We start from the raw sequence: 13,212 nt of genomic DNA, 5'->3' as shown, positions 1-13,212 counted from the left end.
GAATTAAAATCACCTTTACTTTAGCAACAAGAGTAATACATAACTTTGCCCTGAGGTGCGACGTGTTCCCGCCGTCTGCTCTGGATCAAATGGACAGAATCTGGAGCGGAGCTCGTGGAGCTCTCCCGCTCCGGCTAGAGTGTGCTGTCGTCGGTGTCTCATAGTGCCAACTTATGAAACTATGCCGTGGCATCGTTGCTATCGATACCACAGATTCCTACACAGTAGATTTTTTGTCTTCAGAAAAGTCACTATACTCGAACATAATACGTGTTACAAAATTCTACAACTGATCGACGTTAGAGATATGGGTCTATAGTTCTGTACATCTGTTCGACGTCCCTTCTTGAAAACGGGGAGTGGTTTCTGTGTCCTGTCCTTTTCGTGCTGATTCAGAAAGGGAGAACTTTATGACCGTTGCGACATGTCGGCTCTTTGCAGCGTCAGCATCTTTCTCTGAGGCAACAGTGTCTCGTCGACGGCTTGGTGCTCTTTTTGAGAGCCCCCTTCACCGTCACCACCCCATTGTTTTCGGTTTGAGGCATTGTTTGTAGAACTTATTGCTGCTGTCTGTCCTGGCGATAGACCCCGATCTTTCTGTGAATACGGAGTGAAGTTCAAGGCAACCTAGCTTCTGGCACTATGCCTACATTCCGGACTGTGTGAGATGTTGGATTTAGGCTCACTACAGTTGCGCGGCTCTGACTGAACTTCGACACAGCGCTCTGATTTACAGTGCCGTATTATGCTCCGTCATCACACAGAAGAGCGGTTGTTGTTTCAGAGCTGACAGGGTGCCAGGGGTTTTCATGGTTTGCCACTATTTCCATTTGTCTCCTCTTCCTGAAATGCAGCAGCTACCACGCCCCTGGGCTGTAATGCAGGCACATCTACCGTGACCAATCCTTACGTGGCCAGCTGGCTCTGTACATCAGCCCTACAAGAGGCGCCTTCAGTTTGGAGAATTTTGCCTCAAGTGGTCCATCGCGTTGCACAAAAAACATATCTGCAGTAGGCATGATATGAAACAAAAGTCCTGTGGCCAACAATGATAAAAAAGAAAGGAATATGTTGTTGCAGTTCAATTCTAACACATCCGACGGTGTCGTAAACCTGCAGTTTCAATCCACTACCCCAGTCTTCATTTGTAATGGACAACACTGTTCCACAAGTAACAGGAACGCCTGAAATCATTTGATTCAGAATTTCGAATGGCAAATGAAACACGAGCACGTGTCGCATCCAGTATCCTCCATGAGACAGAATTATATCGTATAGAACCTTTTCCAGTTCATGGTCAGATGATACAGCAGCCATTGATAAACATTTTTAAGAGATAAACAGTCTTCGCTGCAAAACAGGCTTCTTGTTGTTGTTGTCTTCAGTCCTGAGAGTGGTCTGAAGCAGATCTCCATGCTACTCTATCCTGAACAAGCTTCTTCATCTCCTAGTACCTACTGCAACCTACATCCTTCTGAATCTGCTTAGTGTATTCATCTCTTGGTCTCCCTCTACGATTTTGACCCTCCACGCTGCCCTCCAATACTAAATTGGTGATCCCTTGTTGCCTCAGAACATGTCCAACCAACCGATCCCTTCTTCTAGTCAAGTTGTGCCACAAACTCCTCTTCTCCCCAATTCTACTCAATACCTCCTCATTAGTTATGTGATCTACCCATTTAATCTTCAGCATTCTTCTGTAGCACCACATCATTTCGAGAGCTTCTATTCTCTTCTTGTCCAAACTATTTATCGTCCATGTTACACTTCCATACATACTTCCATACATACTTTCAGAAACAACTTCCTGACACTTAAATCAATACTTGATGTTAACAAATTTCTCTTCTTCAGAAACGCTTTCCTTGACATTGCCAGTCTACATTTTATATCTTCTCTACTTCGACCATCATCAGTTATTTTGCTCTCATTTCCTAATCTAATTCCCTCAGCATCACCCGACTTAATTCGACTACATTCCATTATCCTCGTTTTGCTTTTGTTGATGTTCATCTTATATCCTCCTAATCCTCCTTTCAAGACACTGTCCATTCCGTTCAACAGCTCTTCCAAGTCCTTTGCTTAATTATTTTATATTTTGCTGATAATGCGCTTCGCCTTGTTCAAGATGGCTGGCACAACAGGTGTTAAACACATAGACGCTGCTGTCCATGTAAATGCCTTAGCAGGCAAACACTGTTGTCAATATTTTAAGAACATTGGGGGATGGCCCTTGTAGAGCATATGGCTCAATCCAGAGGATACAAAAACGGGGTCACGCCTAACCCTGTTTTTTGTGTCTTTTGGACTGTGCCATATGCTCTACAAGAGACACCCCGCAATGTTCTTAAAACGTAGACAACAGTGTTCGCCTACTAAGACATTTGCAAGGACAGTATTCTGAGTGTTTAACACCTGTTGTGCCAGCCAATACGGAGATGTCGTAAAGAAGGCGAAACACATTATTGGCAAAATATAAAATAATTAAGCCTGTTTTGCAGCCAGACTGTTTATCTCTTCGTTATGTCACATACTCTTCTTTATGACCTTAAAATTCCGTTGCATCCAGTTTTGCTAGAAATTATTTCGCAAGAGTCTAAATCGAGCAATTTCGTAAACAAGTACTCAGTTATAAAGTCTCAATGAAGCCCAACCTTGCCATCATTGATTATCAAATAATGAATCTCATACATCGTCGATCATGTAGCATCCCTCTGAAACACGCAATGTACGGCGTTGGAACGATAAAAATCTACCATTTTTACTTTAAAATATTGCATCCTCCGAAAACAGAAACAGCTCATAAACCCGGCGACATTCACGCTGGACACTGCCAAAAGTGACCTTCCAATGCAAACAATTCCTGCATAACAGAACGCCCTCACACTACGGCAGGTACAGGCAGACTGCTATCCAAGAATGACTCACGATCCGCACTCACAGTTTTACGTCCACCAGTAACTCTTCTCCTACCTTTCAAACTTCTCAGAAGTTATCCTGCATACCTTGAGAGGACTAGCACTCCTGGCAGATAGGATAGTGTGCAGACATGGCTTAGACACAGCCTGGGTATTTGTTTCCAGAATTAATTCACCGCAATTCTGATCACAATGTGATAATGATGAAGAGTTGACTAAAATTTAAGACATCATACAGAAGAATCAATGTGGTAAGAAGTAGGAACAGAAGAATCAATACGGTAAGAAGTAGGGAATTGATGTATTGCAGAATGACGCATCTGAAATTCCCTAAGGCTGTAGATATTGCGATAATGATTACTTACAACAGTAGACAGTTCAACTGAAGACGAATAAATTTCTATAAAACGAGGATGCACGGAAGTTGGACGGAGAAACATAGGTACAAGGATGGTAACGGCGAAAACACCAAGGTTAACCGAAGAAATATCTTGCCTGAACAAAACTAAGAGACGCACCCGGAAGACATGTTTCGATGTCTGTGTATCTTCTTACATGTACACACCATCAGTGGGAGTGGTAATGATTAGAGTTGGAATTCTCTGTGACAGGCAGAATGGAAACCAAACTGCATTAGTATTGTTCATTTTGAGTGACGTTAGTAGGCCTTGTGAAGTACACTGAAGAGCCAAAGCAAGTGGTACACCTGCCTAATATTGTGTAAGGCCCCCCACGAGCACACAGAAGTGCTGCAACACGATGTGGCATGGACTCAAATAATGTCTGAAATAGTGCTGGAGGTAATTGACACCATGAATGCTCCAGGGCTGTCCATAAATCCGTAAGAGTATGATAGGGCTTCTGAAGAGGCTTCTGTAGAGCACGTTGCAAGACATCCCAGATATGCTCAATAATGTTCATTTCTGGGGAGTTTGGTGGCCAGCGGAAGTGTTTAAACTCAGAACAGTGATCCTGGAGCCGCTCTGTAGCAATTCTGGAGGTCTAGGTTGTCGCATTGTCCTGCTGGAATTGCATAAGTCCATCGGAAAGCACATTTGACATGAATGGATACAGGCGATCAGACAGGATGCTTACGTAAGTGACACCTGTCAGATTCGTATCTAGATATATCAGGGGTCCCAAAACATTCCGACTCACTTAAATCTTGATAACCTGCGATTGTAGCAGCAGTAACCGATCTGACAACTGCGCCAGACCCTTGCTGTCTCATATAGGAGTTGCCGACGGCAGCACCGTATTCTGCTTGTTTACACATCTCTGTATTTGAACGCGCAGGCCCACACTAGTTTCTTTGGCGCTTCAGTGTATATAAGGAGCACGAAGAGCGTCATATGTTCAGTATCCACTGTGAAGGACACGGAAATACCATGTACTCCTGTAAGCAGCTGACAGTGTTTCAAAGATGCTTCATTGTGGGCCTCCATTTGGCTGTCAGGTTGAATCGTGCGATATACAGATTTTATGGCATTCGTATGTAATAGTGGCCCGATGTTGGACTGCGTGGGAACAAGAAGGCAGACGTGCTTGTCGTCAAGGTTCCAGTCGGCCACATCTGACTACCACAAGAGAGGATCACTGTATTGTACACCAAACACGTCATAACCCTTTCAAATCTGCTCTTTCCATCAGAAGATGTGATGGACTCCCCACAGTATTCTGTGACATTCCACATCGTCTGTCATACACTAGCAGCACCCAGACTAGGGAATCAAGTGCATTGGTTGCCGTTAACATGACAGCACAAATGCCTGCGTTTCAGGTGATGCATGGGTCAGGACTAGGGCACCACATTGTGTTAAGTAATGAATCGTAGTTCTACACTACTGAAGATGATCATCGTTGTCGAGTATGGTGACGACTGTCCAATGTTTTGGAGAGGCAAAGTGGTATTACTCCTAGAATCATGATGTGGGGAGCCTGCTGGTTTCTGATAGAACACAGACGGAACAACTCATTTGTTACCATTCATGTGACAGTATCGTGGTGCCATTGTTGAACATGATAATGCTCGTCTACACGTAGCACGTTTCTTCATGAGCTGCCTGTGCTATGTTAAGGTACTCCCATGACCAGCACGATACCTGGAACTGACCCCAACAGAACATGTGTTTGACCAGCTTGGACGTAAATTCCACCACAGTCGCAGTATCCGAGATATGAAGGACCAGTTATAATAGTTGTGGGGCAGCTTGCCACAGATGATACAACAGCTTTAAGGCACGCTTCCGAAATGTGTAGCCGGCCGGTGTGGCCGAGCGGTTCTAGGCGCTACAGTCTCGAGCCGCGCAGCCGCTACGGTAGCAGGTTCGAATCCTGCCTCGGGCATGGATGTGTGTGATGTCCTTAGGTTAGTTAGATTTAAGTAGTTCTAAGTTCTAGGGGACTGATGACCTCAGAAGTTAAGTCCCATAGTGCTCAGAGCCATTTGAACCATTTGAACGGAAAACATGTAGCCGCTCGGTCTGAGGCGCCTTGTCATGGTTCGCGCGGCTCCCCCCATCGGAGGTTCGAGTCCTCCCTCGGACACGGATGCGTGTGTTGTCCTTAGCGTAAGTTAGTTTAAGTTAGATTAAGTAGTGTATAAGCCTAGAGACCTATGACCTCAGCAGTTTGGTCCCATAGGAACTTTCTACCAATCTCTAGCCAAATGTGTAATTGCATACATACAGGCCAGAGGAGGTGCAATCCCATACTGCCAAGTTCTTTGCTAATTTGACTCGATGTTGTAATCATTGAAATAACATCACAAGCCCTCTCAACCTGTGAAGATTCATTTCGATTCCTCCTGCTCTCCTGGGTGCTTCATTATCTTTTTTTATTTTTTATTTATTTATTGGTTTTTTTTTGTCAGGCGATTTGCTTCAGCTGTTCGACGGAAGATGGAAGTACGAAAATGTGTAGAGAGAGACAGGAATACCGTAACATAAGTCAATTAGGAATGAAATAAATAGGAAGTGCAGGGAAGCTAAGGCAAAACGTCTGAATGAGAAATGTGAATAAATCTAAAAATAAATGATTCAGAATAAGAAAATTCAAAACAACCTTGGATTAAATTAAAAGCGGGAGGGGCAACATTAAGACTGCAAAGGGAAATCCATTGTTAAGCGCAGAGGAGAGAACGGATAGGTGGAAAGAATACACTGAAGGCCTCTACGAGGGGCAGGATTTGTCTGATGACGTGACAGAAGAAGAAATGGGCGTCGCTGTGGAAGAAATTTGGAATCAAGTATTACGATCAGAATTTAACAGAGCTTTGGAAGTCTTGTGATCAAATAAGGGACATATAACATTTCTTCTGAATATCTAAATTCAGCCGGCCATTGTGGTAAGATCGGTTCTAGGAGCTTCAGTCCGGAACCGCGCTGCTGCTACGGTCGCAGATACGAATCCTGCTTCGGGCATGGATGTGTGTGATGTCGTTAGGTTAGTTAGGTTTAAGTAGTTTTAAGTCTAGGGGACTGATGACCTCAGATGGAGCCATTTGAACGATCTAAATTCATTGGGGGGGGGGGGGGGGGGGAGGGAGGAAAGCGGCAACCAAACGACTATTCAGATTACTGAATAGCATCTGAGAGATTGGAAACATGCCATCAGACTTTCGGAAAAATATCATACATACAGTTCGGAAGATAGCAAGGACAGATTAGTATGAACAGTCACCTTAACATCTCACACATCCAAGTAGCTGACAAGAATAACATATAGGAGAATGGAAAAGAAAGTTGAGGACTTCTTAGATGACAATCAGGAAAGGAAAAAGCAGAGAGGCAGTTCTGACGTTGCACGTTCGTTGGTTTTATCAACCTAGAACAAGCGTTCGACAATGTAAAATGGTGCAAGATGTTCCAAACTCTTAGAAAAATTGGAGTAAATTATCGGGAAAGACGCGAAAAATACAATATGTACAAGAACCAGTAGGAAACAATAAGACTGATAGAACAGAACGAAGTGCTCAGAGTAAAGAAAAAGAACACTCACTGTGGTTTGGGAGTAAACCGAATAAAGGCGAAAGTAATAAAGAGTAGCAGAAGTGAGATTAGCGATGAACTTAACGGCAAAATTTGTGACTACGAAGTAGAGGAAGTGAAGGAACTTTATTACATCGTATGCAAAATAACAGATTTTATTTATTTATCGTATGGCTTTACCAGTGCGTGTGCGGTAAAATAACAGATGACAGATGAAGAAAGGAGGACATAAAAAGATACTAGTACAAGAAATTCCTGACCTACGTAGCTCCTCTTCTATCAAACACTCCCCTTAATTTGGGGAAGAAGTTTCTTAGGATGTACATTTGGCGGATATCACTCTATGGTACTGAATCATAGACTGGGGGAAAACCGGAAAAGAAGAGAATAATGTGCCACAGAAGGATATTTGCAAATAAGGTGGTTTTACAAGAAATGAGTCGGTTCTCCGCAGAAATGGTGAGGGGAGGGACATGTGGAAGAGACTGAAAAGAAGAAGGGACATGGTGATATGTGTTAAGACATCAGGGTGTAAATTCGATTGTACTAGAGAGAGCTTAGAGGATAAAAACTGTAGAGGAAGACTAGATGCATCTATTGGAGTCACTTGGCGTGGAGCAAGCACAGCCCAAAATCCACGATTTTGACAATTTGCTGCCATGGTTACTGCAGAGGCCCAGAGTACTTTTAGATTTGGCGCAGTACAGGAGAGATTGTACTGTTGCTTATGTTTTTATTACATTATTTTATGACACTTTAAATGAGCGCCACTACTCCACAGCTCTCGTTACGAAAGGGTTGAAACAGGGGACTCCATTGCTTGGTCTGTTGTTTTCCCTGATCGTGTCCTCAAGTTCCGACGGCTTGGAAAGTTTACTCTGTTCGACACGGAATTATACGCTCTCTTGCAGGCACTGGAGCAGATGGGCAGATGGGATGTGCTTCAGATACTACATATCTTGTCTGTTCCGATTCTCTGAGTGCCTTTCACTTTCTCCAACGACTGTGCCCAGCAGATGAAGTAGTCCAGAATATCCAGGGTGTCCTCCTCCAACTACAGCTGGGGAAGGAAGTGTCTTTCTTATGGTCACCAGGGCACATGGGTACTGAGGGGAATGAAAGGGCGGATATAGCAGTCAAGGACGCATGTCGTCATTGTCAGCCACTTCAGTGTGCCATCCCCCTGCGTGCTATCGCCTGGCTATTGATGTGTAGGATCATGCGTCCATGGGAAGAGGAGTGGCTGGTAGTTATGACCGTCCACTGTGTGGTGCTTGTGGCGTGCAGATTACTGTGCGCCACATTTTACTAGATTGCGTTTGGTTTTCGGACCAGAGGGCAGTGGCAGATTTGCCGGCAGATCTGCCTTCTGTTTTAAGTGACGTTCAAATGAATGTGGTGTGGCTTTTAAGGGTGGTATGTCCAACTTGTTTCCAAAAATATTACAGAGATAATTTTAGTGTGTTAACAGGATGACTGGCTCATCCATGAGGTCAACCAGTTACATTTCTCTGTGTTTTTTTTTGCTCTTCTACGGTTTTATATCTGTTTTAATCCCAGGTGTAGAGCCTTCCACGCTGCAGTCATGGATTGTGCGGCTGATCCTGGCGGAGGTTTGAGTCCTCCCTCAGGCATGGGTGTGTGTGTTTGTCCTTAGGATAATTTAGGTTAAGTAGTTGTAAGCTTAGGGACTGATGACCTTAGCACTTAAGTCCCATAAGACTTCATACACAGTTGAACATTTTTTAGAGCCTTCCACCCTTTCTCAGTTGTCTTCAAGTGTGTGAGATAGAGTGATTGGATAACTTAATGCGCTTGAGGTGAAAGTGAGTGAATGAGTGTCATTTTATGGCTTTTCTGCTCACTGTGTGCAAAAATTTTAGAGGCTTTATCCGCATTCGCTTGTTTTAGTGAGTGTAAGGGCGCTTGCAACCTCGCCGTTGAGCGTCCGTAAGCTCTAAACTCACACACCCACACACACATTCCACGTTCTGTGATGTGTCATGGACGTACAACAAATCATACTTGTATGAAATGGTAATTAACTCGACACCCTAGCTGCAAACAAGCGTTGATATACACCATTGGGGACATGTTGAAAATGTGTGCCCCGACTGGGACTCGAACCCGGGATCTGCTGCTTACATGGCAGACGCTCTATCCATCTGAGCCACCGAGGACACAGAGGATAGTGTGTCTGCAGGGACTTGGCCATTGACCTTCTTGTGCGAAAGCACACGCTATGCCCAAACCCGTACGGGACTTGGTAGATTAATCTGCCACGAGTAATGAGAGTGTGATGGGCAAACATCTATTAGGCACACTACGAATGTAGTGGTGTGGGCATGTTGGGAATGTGGGACTCACAGGGAGTGTGCAAGGGATAAGTCCCTGCAGACACACTATCTTCTGTGCCCTCGGTGGCTCAGATGGATAGAGCATCTGCCATGTAAGCAGGAGATCCCGGGTTAGAGTCCCTGTCGGGGCACACATTTTCAACATGTCCCAAATGATGTATATCAACGCCTGTTTGCAGCTAGGGTGTCGAGTTAATTATCATTTCATTCTAGAGAAGCTGCACGGTCATTAATGGTATCTGTTCCTTCGGGAACAGGTACTACCTTCATATACCGGTATAATCACACTTGTGATTTCACCATCCTTGAAACACATTCCAGATACGCTCACAACAATAGTAAGCCAACATACGACCAGCTTCGCTGTTTCTGAAATCTACATCTACGTAATACATCTACATAGTTCATCCTCAAGCCACAGTACGGTGCGTGGCGGAGGGTACCGTATACCTCTACTTGTCATTTCCTTTCCTGTTCCAATCGCAAATACAGCGAGAGAAAACGACTATCTGTAAGCCTCCGAACAAGCCCTAATTTCTCGTATCTTATCTTGGTGGTTTTAACGCGTAATGTATGTTGGCGGCAGTAGAATGGTTCGCAGTTAGCTTCAAATGCCAGTTCTCTAAATTTTCTCACTAGCATTTCTCGAAAAGCACGTCACTTTACCTTCAGGGATTTCCATTTGAGTTCCCGTAAAACTTACGCGTTGTTCGAACATACCGGTAAAAAATCTAACAGCCCCCCTCTGAACTGCTTCGACGTCTTCCTTCAATCCGATCTGTTACCGATCCCAAACACCCGAGCACTACTCAAGAATAGGTGGCACCAGCGTCCTAAATGTGGTGTCCTTTACAGGTGACCACTCTTTCCTAAAATTCTCCCGACCATTCACCAGTTCTCACATGCTCGTCCCACCTCATATCGCTTTCTAACGTTAGCCCAGATATTTGAACGACTTGACTGTGTCAAGCAGGACACTAGTAATACTGCATCCTAACATTACAGGTTTGTTCTTCATACTCATCCGCATTAACTTAAGGTTTTCCTCATTTAAGGCTAGCTGCCATTCATCACACCAACTGGAAATTTTGTCTAAGTCATCTTGTATCTCCCTACAATCACTCAACTTCGACACCTTAACATATACCACGGCATCATCAGCAAACAATCTCAGATTGCTGCCCACCCTCCCTCCATTCTAACTCTTCCTCACTCTTTCTTTGCTGTTTGTTCGCCTTGGTGTTCGTCTTTTTGCAAGCTGTGTTCCTTTAGCCTTGTCTTTCAAGCTTGAGATTTCAGTGTGTTGCAGGGTGGCTGGCTCATACTTTTTTTATTTTTGCGATCAGCCAGTCCAAGCCATCTGCTATATTATTTCAATACTTCCCACTAACTTTTCCTTTTAGTGTACGTTTTCCCCTTTCTGTTAACTTCTGTAGTTTTGTCTTTCAGCGTGATTCGGCGTTGGTTTTACGCCTTTTACTTTCTCCGACTCCTTTTTGGACCGTTTTTCAAGCTCGAGAACTGTTTGAATGAGGAAAGAGGGACTGATGTCTGGGATTAGCCGAGCGGTGTCAGGCACTGCAGTCATGGACTGTGTGGCTGGTCCCGGCGGAGGTTCAAGTCCTCCCCCGGGCATGGATGTGTGTGTTTGTCCTTAGGATAATTTATGTTAAGCAGTGTGTAAGCTTAGGGACAGATGACCTTAGCAGTTAAGTCCCGTAAAATTTCACACACATTTTTTTCTATAGCCTTTTTTACGGATGTCTCCGTAGTTTGGTCCCTTTACTCCCCAGTCCGCCAACCAAATCGTTTATGTACATAGAGAACAACAGGTGTCATACTTCCCTGTGGCACTCCTGATGAAACCCTTGTCTCTGATGAGCATTCGCCGTCGAAGAAAACATACTGTGCTCTATTACTTAAGAAGTCTTTGAGCCACTCACATATCTGTGGACTTGTTCCATATGCTCGTACCTTCGTTAACAGACTGCAATAGGGCACCGTGTCAAATGCTTTCTGGAAATCTAGAAATATGGAATCTGCCTGTTGCCCTTCATCCATAGTTCTCAGTATATCATGTGAGAAACAATGCAAGAAGAGTTTCGTAAGAGCGATGGTTCCTTAAAACCATGCTGTTATCTGCGTACAGGCTTTTCAGTCCGAAGAAAGTTTATTATATTCGAACTGAGAATATGTTCAAGGATTCTGCAACAAACAAGTTAGCAATGCTCGCTACCGCTGCACTCAGTTACACAGTGGGCAGTGGTCGTCATGTTTTGGCTCATCATTGTACACTGAAGCGGCAGAGAAACTGGTATAGGGATGCATATTCAAGTACAGAGATAAGTAAACAGGCAGAATGCGGCGCTGCGGTCGGCAACGTCTATATAAGACAACAAGTGTCTGGCGCAGTTGTTATATCGGTTACTGCTGCTACAATGGCAGGTTATCAAGATTTAAGTGAGTTTGAACGTGGTAATATAGTTGGCGCTCTAGCGATGGGGCACATCTCCGAGGTAGCTATGAAGTGGGAACTTTACCATACAACCATTTCACGAGTGTACCGTGAATATCAGGAATCCGGTAACACATCAAATCTCCGACATCGCTGCGGCCGTAAAAAGATTCTGCAAGAACAGGACTAACGACTACTGAAGAGAGTCGTTTAACGTGACAGCAGTGCAACCCTCCCGCAGATTGCTGCAGATTTCAATGCTGGGCCATCAACAAGTGTCAGCATGTGAATCATTCAACCAAACATCATAGATATGGGCTTTCGGAGCTGAAAGCGCACTCGTGTATCCTTGATGACTACACGACATAAAGCATTATGCCTCGCCTGGACTCATCAACACTGATATTGGACTGTTGATACGTAGAAACATGCTGCGTGGTCGGACGAGTCTCGTTTCAAATTGTATCAAGTAGATGGACGTATACAGGTATGGAGACAACCTCATGAATCCATGGATCCTGCATGTCAGCAGGGGCTGTTCAAGATGTGGATGCTCTGCAATGCTGTGGGGCGTTTGCAGTCGGAGTAATATGGGACCCTTCATACGTCTCGATACGACTCTGACAGGTTACACGCACATTAGCATCCTGTCCGATCACGTGCATCCATTCATGTCCATTATGCATTCCGACATACTTGGGCAATTCCATCAGGACGATGCTACACCATACACATTCAGAATTGTTACAGATTGGCTGCAGGAACACTCTTGTGAGTTTAAACACTTCCGATGGCCACCAAACACCGCATAAATGAACATTGTTGAGCATATCTGGGATGCTTTACTATTTGCTGTTCAGAAGAGATCTCCACCCTCTCGTACTGTTATGGATTTATGGAAAGCCCTGCAGGATACATGATGTCAGTTTCCTCCAGCACTAATTCAGACATTATGAAGATAGTATCTGTTCTTTCGGACATGCCTGAAAGAACAGATACCATCAGTGACCATGCAGCTCTCTTGGAATGAAATGATAATTAAATCAAGACCCTAACCTGTTGACAGACGTTGATATACATCAATGGGGGCAGCTGAAAATGTGTGCCCCGACTGGGACTCGAACCTGGGATCTCCTACTTACATGGCAGACGCTCTATCCATCTGAGCCACTGAGGGCACAGAGGATACTGCGACTGCAGGGATTTATCCCTTGCACGCTCCCCGTGAGGCTCACATACCCAACTTAATGCCCACACACTGCATTCGTAGTGCCCCTGCCCACTACACTCATTACTCACGGCAGACAATCTTACCGAGTGAAAATCTCATTCTGGAAACATCCCCCAGGCTGTGGCTAAGCCATGTCTCCGCAATATCCTTTCTTTCAGGAGTGCTAGTTCTGCATGTTTCGCAGGAGAGCTTCTGTAAATTTTGGAAGGTAGGAGACGAGGTACTGGCAGAAGTAAAGCTGTGAGTACCGGACGTGAGTCGT

This window comes from Schistocerca serialis, chromosome 8 (genome assembly GCF_023864345.2).
Source record: "Schistocerca serialis cubense isolate TAMUIC-IGC-003099 chromosome 8, iqSchSeri2.2, whole genome shotgun sequence".
Lineage (NCBI taxonomy): Eukaryota > Metazoa > Arthropoda > Insecta > Orthoptera > Acrididae > Schistocerca > Schistocerca serialis.
The sequence above is the reverse complement of the archived record's forward strand: the minus strand, read 5'-3'. Positions refer to the sequence as shown.